Genomic DNA, 15,292 nt, shown 5'->3' on the forward strand with positions numbered 1-15,292 from the left:
TCTCACGGAGGACAGATGGGATCTCATTTGTAGAGGCAGTTGCCGTGGCAGCCGTTTGTCCGGAAGCCGATTCGTCGAGGCTCTGGCACGGTGGCGTGATTTGAGAAGAATCGTTCTAACGCAACGTTTATGTGACAGACGAAGAAGGTGTGAGCGGGGTTTACAAGCGCAGAGTCTACAAGGGCCTCAAAATCCTACATAGTATACCTTTAACGCTATCGTCATTAACAACCTAATACATTTGGGCAAGGGTTATTTTTAATCCCCACAGACACAGTTTGGGGAGGTAATGTAGATTGCTGAATGTATCAAATTTTGGAAATAAAAACTAATACATAAGGAGGATTATTTGCGGCATCTAAAAAAAAAAAAAATCTACCAAACAAAAGCCTTTGAGAAAGCTGTCACTAAAGCTTTCCAAAACACACCCTGTTCCCAAATATTTCTGCCCTTGAAATGGCAGCTTTGCCAATTATTCTTCCGGCTTGTCTGAACATCTCCTATCTTTGGGAAGCTCTGTGTTGACTAACATCACTTTAATTTGTGTCTCTATTTGACTCAACTATCAGTCTTTTTCCTAATCTCCTGTCTCCATGAGTCAGCGATGTGATGGATGACTGAAGCTGTCAATTATCAGCCGTCTCCCAGCAACAACATATCTGTTCCCATTATTAAGCGTTTCGTCACAAGAAGACATCTCTGAGCAGTTTTGTTTTTGTCCGTAACGCTAATATATTCCAAGAAATTCAGAGCAGTTAGTGAAGAAAGTTTTTCAAAAAACAAAAGAGTGGAGATACTGTGTGGGAGAGAGTCATTATGTATGAAATTGAAATATTACCAGCCCTGTGTTGGGGATAAATGAGGGTGAGGTGTGGAATTGAGTGCCGAGCTCTTAATTCATTGGAGGCCTAATCGGCAGTCAGCCCTCGGGGTGGCGGTACGAGCGGACCGCTGACCGGCCCTCCATGGGGCTGATGGGAATTTTTCTCGTTTATTATCAGCGCAGGCGGTGATGTGATGTCACTAATGAATGTATTAACTGTGCCCCACCTGCAGCCAGTGCCATCGCAGTCCTAATTTAAATACAGACATCCGAACGGCCACTCGACCACAGTCTGCTAAACTAGAAGGAGAATTTGCTGTGAAAATTTGCTCCTTTTGTTAAGGTAGTTACTGAGTACTTGTATAAAAAATAAATTTAAAAAAAAGAAAAAAAATTTTTTTTGAAACCTTCCTGTTACGTATTTACAAGTACCTTCACTTGAAATGGGTGAAATACAATCTTTAGACAAGAAATGGATGGATTCTGAAATTCAGAAAATTGTTATGAATATATATATATATGAATGTGTGGTATATACAGCGGTGTTGTACGGTACATTGCTCTTACTGAACAAAATTTTCAAATGCGGTTCCCTCTCAAAACTTAATAGGGAATTTTTTTTTTTTTTTTTGAATTGAATTTGAATGTATGAGCGGTGATTTTAAAATGATGGAAAATTGCATGATATTACAATGCGTTCCTTTAGCAAACGCTCTTAAAGTGACTTACAGCGCCATGGAACGTGAGTGTCCCGCTGAATAAGACTGAAGTAAGGCATTCACCGCCCTTTCTGTTCTCAGCACATTCACCGACGCCCTTTCTGTTCTCAGTATAATCTCGCCTCACTATGGCGCCGTCAGACGGCTCATTAGGGAATGACTCCAGGTCTTTGGGTTCTGTAAGTGGTTAGGCCACCTGTGCTGGTAAATTTACCTGCTAAAAGAACGGGACACACCCCCCTACTCACTGCTTGGCCGCAGGTAAGACAGGAGATGGCAGTTTGAGAACTTTTTTAAATCAGCACCTGTGCCAAAGTGGAGCTCAATTTTTTTGGTTATGGTTGCACAATGATTCTCTTACAGACAATATAAAAAACATTATATACACGGTCTACTGCTGCCCAGGCCAATGGACACTCTCCTAAAATGATCATATATAAAACATGCCGTTTTACTTCCACACTGCCCTGTTGAGCTCATAGACTGTAGGAAAAGAGGAAAAGCCTTCCTCACCCACATGCCTGGTTCCCGTGGTGACCTGCGCTGAGCCTTATGGGATAGCCCATGTTTGAATCCTTCCTCACCCTGATTCTGTGTGTGTGTCCACGGCTCTAAGCTGAGGGAGTAACGGCATAATTAATATCAGCACACACATTAATGGGCACTCATTATATCACACAGAAAGGGCTCAATGGCAAAACCCTTCAGCTGCTTCAATACATGGTGTATAGAAGCATTTTTTTGAACATCAGATATGAAACATTTCTCTGCAGGCAGTATTAGTAATTCTGGGGGGAGGCGGGTGTTTGGGGGTTCAGCTGACTGGCCCCCATGACCCCAGGGAACAATGGTACAGACATGGTCATGTGAATCCTGCTCAGCTCCACATCCAGGCCCATTCTCAGCTCCACATCCAGGCCCATTTTCAGCTCCGCATCCAGGCCCATTTTCTGAAATGAAGGCATCTCAGAATGATTCATTGCCTGTTGAGGGGAGGTTATGGTAGAGATAAACAGAGAGGGATATTTTTATGGAAAACAAGAGAGCAATGAACATTTTATACTCCTCATTGGACATTCTGTTTCACGTGTGCTCCTATCAACACTGCTATGAGTGTCCTGTCAGTACTGAGAGAGAGAGAGAGAGAGAGAGAGAGAGAGAGAGAGAGAAACCGAGAGAGAGAGACCGAGACCGAGAGAGAGAGAGAGAGAGAGAGAGAGAGAGAGAGAGAGAGAGAGAGAGAGAGAGAAACCGAGAGAGAGAGACCGAGACCGAGAGAGAGAGAAAGAGAGAGAGAGAGAGATGTCTACATGCAGGCTCCCTACATGAACATTAACATACAACTAGTATAATGACTTAGTTACACAAAATACACAAAAACTGGAGTTACACTCAAATTTTACACAACAATTACACAGCAATACTCTCATATCACACTACACTCTTAGTCCGGTGGGGTCAAGCCGCTCTGGCCCTTCCCAGAGTGCTTCACTGCTGAGCAACATCCGTGTTCCAGAGGTCAGAGTTCACAGCTTAATGAAACAGAGAGAGTTAGACTCAGAGTCGGAGTTGGAAAAGAACTTTAGCCACCAGGCGTTTGGAGGATGTGAATGAACATGAGAAGCGTCGCAGTTTACTCTGATTGCACCTATTATACCCAGGCAATGAGCCAGCAGCTCCCGCCCACACAAACGCTCTCTGAGGTCTGATTCAGGCATTACACAATACAGCAAATACGGCTAAAATATGTCAATCCTAAAAACACACTATCCTGTGTACATGCATATATGTACATATATGAAATATATACACGCCACACATACTCATTTTAAGGCATTATTATTACAATAAGCTGCATTTATCTGAAACCCTTTTTGTGATTATTTGGTTTGAGGCGCGTAATGCGATAAGAGCGGCAGCCTCAGCCCAATCAGCCGAGGCGTGGGGAGAGATTAGGAGTCGGAGCGGCGTCTTCGGGGTCCGGCCCGGCGGCGGCCCGGCGGCGGCGCGGCGGCACCTCCAATCAGAGCCTTTTGTGCGGCGCGACTCGCCCCCGCTGCTCCGACACGCGCTCCTTCATCCCACCAATCACGGGCTGGCAGCGGCACGCAGACAATCACGCCGCTGCCGCCGCCGGAGAACGGCCACGATGCCGATAATCACCGGGGTGATTGCCACAGAGCCGCTCTTTCTTTCTTTCTTTCTTTCTTTCTTTCGTCCTCACTTTCCTTAAATGAGGGGTGTGTTCCTCGCCTCAGAAAGCAGATCCCCCCACCCCCCCCTCAGCCCCTCTCCCCCTACCCAGGTCACCCCAAAAGCCCCTCTGTCTACTCGCTGAAAGATGGGGTGAGCTTTCTCACAGATCCGTCGCTCAGCTCCAGTAATCCCGCGCCAGCGCGTCTGCTTTTGGGTTTTTAAACGGTGCAATCAGGCCGCAGCGCGTGTGTGACCCCGGCTCGGCCCGGGAGCGTCTGCGCTGGAGCAGAATAACCGCTCCCTCATTCTGCTCCCTCATTATCAGCCGGTAATCTGCTGCTGTGTTCTGCCAGGTCTCTGCTGGTGGCCCTGTTTCACACCTGCATCAGGCCCCGTTACCATGGATACACCTGCATCAGGCCCCGTTACCATGGATACACCTGCATCAGGCCCCGTTACCACGGATACACCTGCATCAGGCCCCGTTACCATGGATACACCTGCATCAGGCGCCGTTACCACGGATACACCTGCCTCAGACGCCGTTACCATGGTACACCTGCATCAGGCCCCGTTACCACGGATACACCTGCATCAGGCCCCATTACCATGGATACACCTGCATCAGGCGCCGTTACCACGGATACACCTGCATCAGGCTCTGTTACCCTGTGCAGGTATTAGAGCCCTGCTGTGTAAAGCAGAGGCACAAGCTGAGGAGACTAATGCATCCAAACATTCTGTGATTTTCACTCAATAATACATTCTGCTCTCATATATCCTCATGAGACCAAAGGGGAAATGGCTGCTATATTTTGCCATCCATTACATTTCTCAATACACATTGCAATTTAATGCAACATTTTAAAGCGAAGGTCTGTGATTTCATGCATTATGTAGATCTAAGTCTTGATATCACTGGTGTGTAATGTTGAAATATGGGACCCTTCTGCTAATAGCTCTGACGCACCGGCTCTCCTGTCGTTCGGATCGGTCGGGCTGGTGCCCAGGACTCTGCTGCTGGGATCAGAGGAGAGCGTTGCTCCTGACGACCAGGTCATGTGATCAGTCCTGCCCTCAGGTGTGTTCATGCTCACCTGCGGCAAAGCTTCAGCCTCGCTCGTTCTCTTCGCTTCACCAGGCAGTCAGGACCCGGGGCAAAGATGCCTCATTTATGAGCTCACAGCGTGTGTTCATTCTGCCCTTCATCCTGCTTTGAGGGGAAAGCGTTTGGCCCGGGCTGAACACCCGCTGGGGGAGGGGGGGGGGGCTTTGAGGGGGGGGGTGTTCTGCTTCCCTCACTCGGGTTCCCGCAGAACTGGTTACAGAGGTTTGAGTCCATAACTTCCGTTAGGAAAATAGGAAAAAAGTTTGTTTTAGTTAGGAAAAAAATTTTGTGAGGAAGAAATGAATTTGGTTAGGAAAAAGGTGAGCACTGTTTTCGTTATTATGTTATGTTATGTTATGTTATGCGATTCCTGCAAATCAGCATATGTCTCAGTAATAAACTACATATTGACTTTATCCCGTCCTTAACATACACAGCATAAATTATATGAAAATAATTTCAAATATATTGCAAATTAATGTAGAGCTCATTGTACACAAAGATGTCCACCGTCAAGAATTAAAACTGCCCTGCCACTGGTCCTGCATTCATTCTTCTGTCCAAAAAAAAAACAGGATTTACCTCATTTGGCTGTTTCCAGAAGCCCTGTGCAATCCATCTCGTGGTCTGGCAGCAGGTTTGGCCACAAATACCTGGTGTGCAAATCTTTTTGGAGGAAACAGGAAGAGGCATTGTTATTGAGCTGACGCAGCGCAGCCTAAAGGCCCTTTCTTTCCAGTTTTGCTCCCTGCAGAAGAATCGATGGACGAACCCCATTAAACGCTCTCTGAGTTACAGCCATACTCAGCTCCTCAGATATGCAGGTATACTCACTTCCTCCTGCGTGGGAATACGTGTAACAGGCGCGGCCAAACGGAAACACTTTAATGATCGCTGTCATCCACTGTGGTCTCTGGCTGTGACCTATGACCTCCTGCCGTTACTGTGGTTGTGGTCATTACTGAGATTACAGTGAGAAAAAATAGAGTGGGGGGGGGGGGGGGTGATTCTCTTTGAGGACACACACCAGACTCAAATCCAAATCTCCAGACTCATACCTTAAACTTGAACTCATGCCTCAAACACACACACATGCACACACACACACATTATCCAATGAGAGGAAGGATAACGTCTGCCGTTATCTTTAGCATGCCTGCAGTCAGAGCCAGAAGCCCTAACTGCTGCTACCCGCGCTACTTACTGAGTGCTCTCTGACTCACTCTCTGCCGCGGCGGGTTTCTGAGTGATCTCTGACTCACTCTCTGACTCACTCTCTGCCGCGGCAGGTTTCTGAGTGCTCTCTGACTCACTCTCTGCCGCGGCAGGTTTCTGAGTGCTTTCTGACTCACTCTCTGACTCACTCTCTGACTCACTCTCTGACTCACTCTCTGCCGCGGCAGGTTTCTGAGTGCTCTCTGACTCACTCTCTGCCGCGGCAGGTTTCTGAGTGCTCTCTGACTCACTCTCTGACTCACTCTCTGCTGTGGTATGTTTCTGAGTGCTCTCTGACTCACTCTCTGACTCACTCTCTGCCGCGGCGGGTGTCTGTGCTCTCTGACTCACTCTCTGACTCACTCTCTGACTCACTCTCTGCCAGGCTTGGGCTCTCTGGCGTTTCTGGTACTCTGCTCGCTTCACTCACTCTCTGACTCTGCCTCGCAGTCTGATGCTCTCTGACTCACTCTCTGACTCACTCTCTGCCGCGGCGGGTTGTCTGCTCAGCTGACTCCTCTCTGCCGTTCACTCTCTGACTCACTCTCGCTCATTTGCCGCGGGTCTCTGAGTCTCTCTGACTCACTCTCTGACTCACTCTCTCCGCGGCGGTTTCTGAGTGCTCTCTGACTCACTCTCGACTCACTCTGCCGCGGCAGGTTTCTGAGTGCTCTCTGACTCACTCTCTGACTCACTCTCTGCCGTGGCGGGTGTCTGTGCTCTCTGACTCACTCTCTGACTCACTCTCTGCCGCGGCAGGTTTCTGAGTGCTCTCTGACTCACTCTCTGACTCACTCTCTGCCGTGGCGGGTGTCTGTGCTCTCTGACTCACTTCTGCCGCAGTTCTGATGCTCTCTGACTCACTCTCTGACTCACTCGCGCGGGGTTCTCTGACTCATCCTGACGGGTCACTCTCTGACTCACCTCTGCTCATCTCTGCCGTGCGGTGTCTGTGCTCTCTGACTCACTCTCTGACTCATCTCTGCGCGGCGTTCTGAGTGCTCTCTGACTCACTCTCTGCCGCGGCAGGTTTCTGAGTGCTCTCTGACTCACTCTCTGACTCACTCTCTGACTCACTCTCTGCCGCGGCAGGTTTCTGAGTGCTCTCTGACTCACTCTCTGACTCACTCTCTGCCGCGGCAGGTTTCTGAGTGCTCTCTGACTCACTCTCTGACTCACTCTCTGCCGCGGCAGGTTTCTGAGTGCTCTCTGACTCACTCTCTGACTCACTCTCTGCCGCGGCGGGTGTCTGTGCTCTCTGACTCACTCTCTGACTCACTCTCTGCCGCGGCGGGTTTCTGGCCGTGCTGTGGCTGCACGCGGCAGGGCTGGCGTTAGCGCATTAGCATTCCGCGGTGAAGGTGCCTGCCCCCCCCACCCCCGCACCTCCCCCCCTCCTCCCCCCCAGAGAATGGCTCTTTCCTGCGTGAACAACATGACAACTCAAGAAACACGCCACATCCGAACTGGCCCCGAGTCACCCCTGAATCACCCCCCCCCCCCCTCGCCAACCAAACCTGCACGGCATTCTGAGAGGGAGAGAGAGAGGGAGGGAAGAGAAGAGAGAGAAGGAGAGAGGGGTGAGGGATGGAGAAAGGGAGAGGGAGAGCAGATAGGGAAGGAGAGAGAGAGGGGTGAAGGATGGAGAGAGAGAGGGAGGGAAGAGAAGAGAGAGAAAGAGAGAGGGAGCCAGAGGGGGAGTCAGGAGAGGTAGAGGATAGAGGGAGCAAAAGACGGAGAAAACTGCCCAATCCGAGCTGCCAGCATTCCCTTATTTATCGTGTTTATTTCATCTTATTTTTCTTTCTTTGGGAGGGGGTGACCTTCCTCCTCCTCCTCATTTCATTCAGAAGGAGAGGTGTGGGGAGGGGGGGTAGACAGGAACGGGGGGGGGGGGGGGTGAGGGGGGATAAAAAACACAGTTATGAATTATTCCTCTAATCCGGCCCAACACGAGTCAGGGAGGCGTTTACAGGGCTTTGCTGCTACAGACCAGCGTTTAGCGTAACCTGCAAAATCAAATATTAAAGAGTTTGTGTCTGGATGTCTGCCTCCCCGGCACCCCCCGGCTGCTCTGGCACAGTGGCGGAATGCTTAATGCACCACCGCAGCGCCGCCGCAGCGCCATGCGCCGCCATGCGACGCCATGCGACGGCATGCGCTTCAATTAGGGGCTCCAGGACGCAGGTGGGGCGCGGGAACCAATTAAAATTAGGAAGAGAGAGAAAAGCTGCTTCTGTTCAGAAATGAGCTTCGCCGGGTCGCAGCTGAGGGGGGGGGGGGGGTTGGGGGCTGGGGGGGGGATTGGGGGAGGGGAGAGGAGGGGAGGGGGGGGGGGAATGGCAACATTTAAAAATGTCATTCCCCTGCCCCCCTACACCCCACCCCCTCCCAAAAATAAAAAGCCTGCCTTTCTGTGCAGTGAGACTCTGTGTGTGTGTGTGTGTGTGTGTGTGTGTGTGAAATAAAAAGCCTGCCTCTCTGTGCAGTGAGACTCTGTGTGTGTGTGTGTGTGTGTGTGTGTGTAAGTGTGTAAGTGTGTAAGTGTGTAGGTGTGTGTGTGTGTGTAGGTGTGTGTGTGAAATAAAAAGCCTGCCTCTCTGTGCAGTGAGACTGCCAAACCCGCACAAAAGCAATTTACTGCGAGTCACTCATTCTGACGCAAGACGCAAGACAGCAGAGGATTCTGGGACGTAACCGTGGCAAGTCTGAGCGGATCAGGTGCTCCAGGGGGTCCGGGGGGGTCCGGGGGGGTCCGGGGGTGCAGAAGGGAAGCCGCAGACCTCCATCAGGGCGGAAGGGGGTCCCCTGCACATATCACTCTGAGACAGCACCTTTTTTTTCCTCTCCGTTTCTTCCATCATTTAACCGTCTTTGTGACGCCCCTCTGCACTGCAGGCTTTCCCCCCACAGGAGGGACTTCAGGAGTACAGGGTGCAGCTGGAACATGCTGGTGAGGCAGGTTTACCAGTTCAGTTAAAATCTGCCTGAATGTGTACACATTCATTAAAGAGGTGTCATGTGCATAATATGAAGCAACAAAAAAGCCTTGTGCACATTCATGCCTCTCAACCAATGGGGTGCTGTTTACAGCAAGCTGAGGAGCCAATGAGAACTGAGAGGGCAATACTTCCTGTGACTACCTCCAACATTCGACCCACACACCTGTGTTCCCAAGCATTATCTGCGTAAGTAAGTACATGAACAGGGCCACCTTCAACAATATGTCATGACATCACACCCACCAGTGCCGCTGATGTCACCTCTGGGAACGCACCGCACTGCATTGTGGGTCTCAGTACACCAGAGAACAGGAAGTGAACTCTCCCAAACATAGCCAGCCTGTCTGCTGGTTCCTGTCCGGGTGCAGATGGTTAGGGTTAGGGTTAGACAGTCACTGACCGGCTACACTCTCTTTGGGGACAGTGACCCAAAAATCGAATAAGTCACAACCAGCCAATCAGATCTAAACCTCACTGACTACAATCCCCCAGTGAAATGAATATACAAAGCTAGTGAAAGATGCAACGTGTGAATGAGTTCTTTTATTGTGTCATTCAGTAAACTCTTTCTCTGGTCTGAACATGCTGAACATTTGACCTCTTAGGCTGTGGCTCAGCATATTCAGTTCACAGGAAGGAGTGATTCATTAAAAAAAAAAGGACATTTATTTAAAAAATGAGATAAAGGCTAAGAAAACAACCCGATACAGGAGGTAGGGTGATCTTGGGCTCAGACAAGAATGGAAGGCATACGAGTCGCACTTTCAGAGACAATGAGCACCACTGACCAATCAGGACTGCTGACCAATCATGACGTCCTACCTGCTGGGAGTTCTCTGCACTCAGAAATAGGAACTCCAACGGTCAGTCCAAAATGAAAATGGTGAAAAATAAACAAATAAATAAATAAAGTGAAAATGGGGAGAGAAGGTTTGAATGGTTTTGGAGAATCCTGCAGACAGCAGTGCTGGCCCTTGGGGGCTGGATGGCGGGTAATGCCGGGCTGCAGACAGCAGTGCTGGCCCTTGGGGGCTGGATGGCGGGTAATGCCGGGCCCCAGACAGGAGCGCTGGCCCTGGGGGGCTGGATGGCGGGTAATGCCGGGCCCCAGACAGGAGCGCTGGCCCTTGGGGGCTGGATGGCGGGTAATGCCAGGCTGCAGACAGCAGCGCTGGCCCTTGGGGGCTGGATGGCGGGTAATGCCAGGCTGCAGACAGCAGTGCTGGCCCTTGGGGGCTGGATGGCGGGTAATGCCAGGCTGCAGACAGCAGTGCTGGCCCCTGGGGGCTGGATGGCGGGTAACGCCGGGCCCCAGACAGCAGCGCTGGCCCTTGGGGGCTGGATGGCGGGTAACGCCGGGCCCCAGACAGCAGCGCTGGCCCCTGGGGGCTGGATGGCGGGTAATGCCAGGCTGCAGACAGCAGTGCTGGCCCTTGGGGGCTGGATGGCGGGTAATGCCAGGCTGCAGACAGCAGTGCTGGCCCTTGGGGGCTGGATGGGGGGTAATGCCAGGCTGCAGACAGCAGTGCTGGCCCCTGGGGGCTGGATGGCGGGTAATGCCGCGTTTATTAGCACCATCACTGTGATTTATTTCCGCCTCTGAAGCGATGACATGCCATGATGAGCGCCCCCCCCCCCCCCCCCCAAACCGCTCCCTTAATGTCCCCAATTACGAGCGTCTGCATCGCCCTGCCTGAGTACGGGGGGGGGGGATTTTATTTTCCCTGTGACAACGTGAAAATGAGCACAATAAAAGGCGCTGATCGCTCTGTATCTCCTGCCCGCATTATTTCCTCGTAGCTCATTAAAACACGAGCCCTCCGAAAAACCAGAGTAAACAGATGAGGTCTATATATGCGCATTTATTACACAAACACGCACGTGCGCACACACACACACTTACATACACATACACAAACACACATAGACACACACACACACGTGCACACACACACACACACTTACATACACACATACACAAACACACATAGACACACACACACACGTGCACGTGCACACACACACACACACACACTTACATACACACATACACATACACAAACACACATAGACACACACACACACGTGCACACACACACACACGCATACAGCCGCGCACACACATGCACGTGCACAAACACACACACACACACTCAGTCTATTATGAACCAGCAACAACAGATATAAGAAGAGAGAACAGCAGGGGTATCAGTGAAGAGAACAGCAGGGGTATCAGTAGAAAGAACAGTGTGCTGTGCAGAGGGAAGGAGATGAAGAAAGAGAGAGACAGAGAGAGAGAGGGAAGGAGAGAGTTGAGAGAAGAGAGACTCAGCGGAGAGGCTGCACTCCCACTGCAATGGAGAGCAGGTAGAGACAGAGCTGCACAAACTTTTTACATTTTAATTCTCCTGGGAGAGGAAAGGTGCTGCCAAAATTTGGCTGCACAATTTGTAGCTACCTGCCTCAGCCTGAGGGACATCTGTGAACTTTAAGGTTCAAAAACTGTAATTTGTGGTGATATCAATTACTATTCTAAATCTAATAATTATTAGTTTATGAATTTGCAAGTATTGGTTTCGTGTTGTAGTTTATATACGCTGTAATGTGTTTTCATCTTAGCCTGGCATAGACAACAGGAACAAGGGATGAGGAGGGCAAGGAGGAGAGGAAAAGGGAAGAAAAGCGAGAAGGAGAGGATAGAGACTCAGATGATGGATCCCCCCCAAGGTTTTTAATTGGTCTGCTGAGGGATTTCCATCCGGAATGTTCTGCTGCAGCCAACATCTCAGCGCCGCAATTAGAGCTCATTACCAGAGCCTGAGACTGCAAGCGCCGCTCAGCTCAACCGCCTGCAGAACCCAGACAGGATTACACCCGCCTGCAGATACACTCACCTACAGCCACACTCACCTACAGCCACACTCACCTGCCTGCAGCCACACTCACTCACCTGCCTGCAGCCACACTCACCTGCAGCCACACTCACTCACCTGCAGCCACACTCACCTACAGCCACACTCACCTGCCTGCAGCCACACTCACTCACCTGCCTGCAGCCACACTCACCTGCAGCCACACTCACCTGCCTGCAGCCACACTCACCTACAGCCACACTCACCTGCAGATACACACTCACCTGCAGCCACACTCACCTGCAGATACACACTCACCTGCAGCCACACTCACCTGCAGATACACACTCACCTGCCTGCAGCCACACTCACCTGCAGATACACACACTCACACTCACACACACTCACCTGCAGATACACACTCACCTGCCTGCAGCCACACTCACCTGCAGATACACACTCACCTGCCTGCAGCCACACTCACCTGCAGATACACACTCACCTGCCTGCAGCCACACTCACCTGCAGATACACACACTCACACACACACACACACACAGACTCTAGACACATTAAAGCAGAAATGCAGGCATCCTAATCCAGACATGCTGCATGAGCCTGTGTGAGCCCACGATCCTGCCCTTTCAGAGAGAGACTTCTGCAGCTCCGCTCGCTGACAACGCGCCAGAAACAGGACACGCTGCTCGGAGACAGTGTGCTCTCTGCCTGAACGCCGAAATCAATCTCACGCTCGTAAAGGGGAGCTCTCCGGAGGCAGGGCGGTATCGAACCGGGTCAGGGGTCCGGTTTGACCCTGTTCCACTCCAGGGGTCCCCAGCGGACAGGGACGGTCGGGGGTGGTGGGGGTGTTCCCGCTCCCCTAATTAATCTGCCTGCTCGCTCAGCTCAAACAGTGGATCACGTTGCAAAGGCTTTAATAATTCAGCCTGTCAGTGGTGCTAACTGCAGGCTGAGAGGCTGTAGGGTGGTGCTCCGCCACGGGGGGGCCGGGGGGTGGTGCTCCGCCACGGGGGGGCCGGGGGGTGGGGGTGCGTTCTGACAGGCATCATCATTTCTGGTGCCCCTTTAACAGCCTGGCCAGTTAGCGGATTAATACCGCCAACCGCAAAAGGACCGCTCCTCGGATCACAAAAGGCATTTCGCAAAAGCCACTTCAGGCATTCCGCGGTCAGACGTTCCTGTGTAATGACCGTTGCTATGGGTAACGGACCCTTTAACCCAGAGCTCCTCATATCGCTCAGATGAAAGAGCTGCAGCTGCCAATGTGACCGTCGTCACTTTCACTCCAGAAAACCAATCATCTGCCAGCATACAAACTTGTGTTAACCGGCAAATCTAATCGTCATTACAGTAATGACTGTACGACTCATGCTGGCTAGCCATACAGCACATTCAGTCAGACCTACAATGGCAAAGCTAAAACTCTCCTAGTGTCAGCCACGTCGCATGAGGTGTGAGGCTGAATCAGATGCTGGGCAGGAAGTGAATGTGGATGACACTGGCAGTGTCGGGAGAGCGGCAGTGAGCCAGGAATACAGAGGCGGGGAAGAAAAAAAAAAGAGTGTTGTTGTTATTCTGCTGTCGATGCAGCGCTTCAGTTTACAGCTGTTCCAGTTAGTGTCACGCCATCGACCTCAGGAGAGAGTTCGTTATTACATTTTCTACAGATACATATTATACCACTATAGCTTGATAGTGGTAACTTGCCTTGTGGCCCATTAGCCAATACTCCCAAATAGGTAAGCATGCTGTGAGACCATTTTGACCTAAAGCCCAAATGAATTTTAATATTGAGTAGGTAACAGTGAAGGCAAATCCTAGCAAAAAGCGAAGGTTAGCTGAGAGGGAGAGAGGGACAAGAACGCGGTTCTCTCTACACTGTGTGACCAAACCCAGTACGACAGATCTAGGGAGATACATTTTATTGTTATGGCAATTTTCTTATTTAATTTCAAAAATAACAAAAACTTGGTGCCAATTGTATAACGAGAAGGAACATTTTTTTCCTGATAGAATCATTATTTTTGTGGAACCTTGGAATTAATGATCAGAGGTTTTTGCTTAACAGCGATCCGAACAGAACTAGAAACCTGAGTTTGGCTTGAATGCTAAAACAAGGGCCACAATAGAATATTTAAATTTCAGCTGATTGAGTCGATAAAATTCAGTAAAAGTAAAAGTAACTAATATGCAAGCATTGCTGGTAGCCGTTGTGTAATGTAATAAGCTGTATGGTAAGCAGGATAATCCCCTCCGAGGCGGTCGGCTATCGGGAAATAATGACCTTTTTGCGGAGGTGCTTTGCCTCTGCGGAGGTCATTATTCCCCGATAGCCGACCGCCTCATCGGGGATTATGTCCTACACAGTGTTCTTATCAGCCTCCACAGCGCCCTCGGCACGGACAGCCGCTCATTTATGGAGGCCCGGCGAGCAGCGCAGGACGAGCGGCGGGAGAAGCAGCGCAGGACGAGCGGCGGGAGAAGCTCTGAGCATGCGGGGCGTGTGGAGCTAATGCTAATGACTAGCCCGCCGCTGACCCCTTAAAGCCTGTAATTCACACTGAGCGCTGCTGCTGCTGCTGCTGTGGGACGGCTGACTGAGCTGCAGTCACAGAGACGCTCCAGCGCTGGGGGGGGGGGGGGATAACTGGGCATAGAGCCATGCTCCGCCAGACCCTCTGTCTCTGGGCGACCAGGGCTGGGGACCCCAGTGGACCCTGCGTCTCTCCGGAACCAGGGCTGGGGACCCCAGTGGACCCTGCGTCTCTCCGGAACCAGGGCTGGGGACCCCATCTTTGAACAGCTGGAAGAATGAGGAGCCTGGATGGGGTACGTGGCTGGATCTGCTCAGCAGACATTCTCATATTAATGTGTATATGAATTCATACGCATCGGCCGAGTAATGACACACGTCACAGCACAAACCACAGGAGCCCGGCACACACTCACAACATCATTTTTTATTGGTTGCTGTTTCTTAATTTGAAGAACAAAATAAAAACCCCTCCCCCCCTCACGCACATCTTCCTGCCCTTCCCTTCAACCTGTTCCCAAGCCACGAGCTTCCCACCCAGCAGGTGTTCTCAACATTTCCTTTTGGGGGGGGGGGGGTAGGGAGGAGGAGAAGAGCAGTAATCTCTTGTTCGACTGGCTGGGAATCACACAGAAAGGGAAGAGGTCTCACCTGGCCCAGGTGAGCACAGGCCCAAATGACACACCTGCGGAATGATAAAGTACACAGCATTCCACACTGCCATGGCAACGCCAGGATAGACACAGCAAACAACAGCACAGGGAACAGCAGCGCTGGAGAAACAGCAAAAAAGAGAGGGAGTGGGTAACGTTCAGATCTACGT

At 50.9% G+C, this 15,292-nt stretch overlaps 1 protein-coding gene across 2 annotated transcripts in view; it reads right to left on the minus strand.

The window, feature by feature from the left end:
* Positions 1–14,876: 14,876 nt before the first annotated feature.
* LOC135257268 (receptor-type tyrosine-protein phosphatase U) overlaps positions 14,877–15,292 on the minus strand; it is a 159,080-nt gene continuing 158,664 nt past the window's right edge. For both annotated transcript variants that reach the window (XM_064339870.1, XM_064339959.1), the window contains one exon: positions 14,877–15,292. This exon is cut by the window's right edge and continues 2,700 nt beyond it. The gene's annotated coding sequence lies outside the window, so the exon portion shown is untranslated.

The sequence above is a fragment of the Anguilla rostrata genome, chromosome 1 (genome assembly GCF_018555375.3).
Source record: "Anguilla rostrata isolate EN2019 chromosome 1, ASM1855537v3, whole genome shotgun sequence".
In the NCBI taxonomy this organism is placed as follows: Eukaryota; Metazoa; Chordata; class Actinopteri; order Anguilliformes; family Anguillidae; genus Anguilla; species Anguilla rostrata.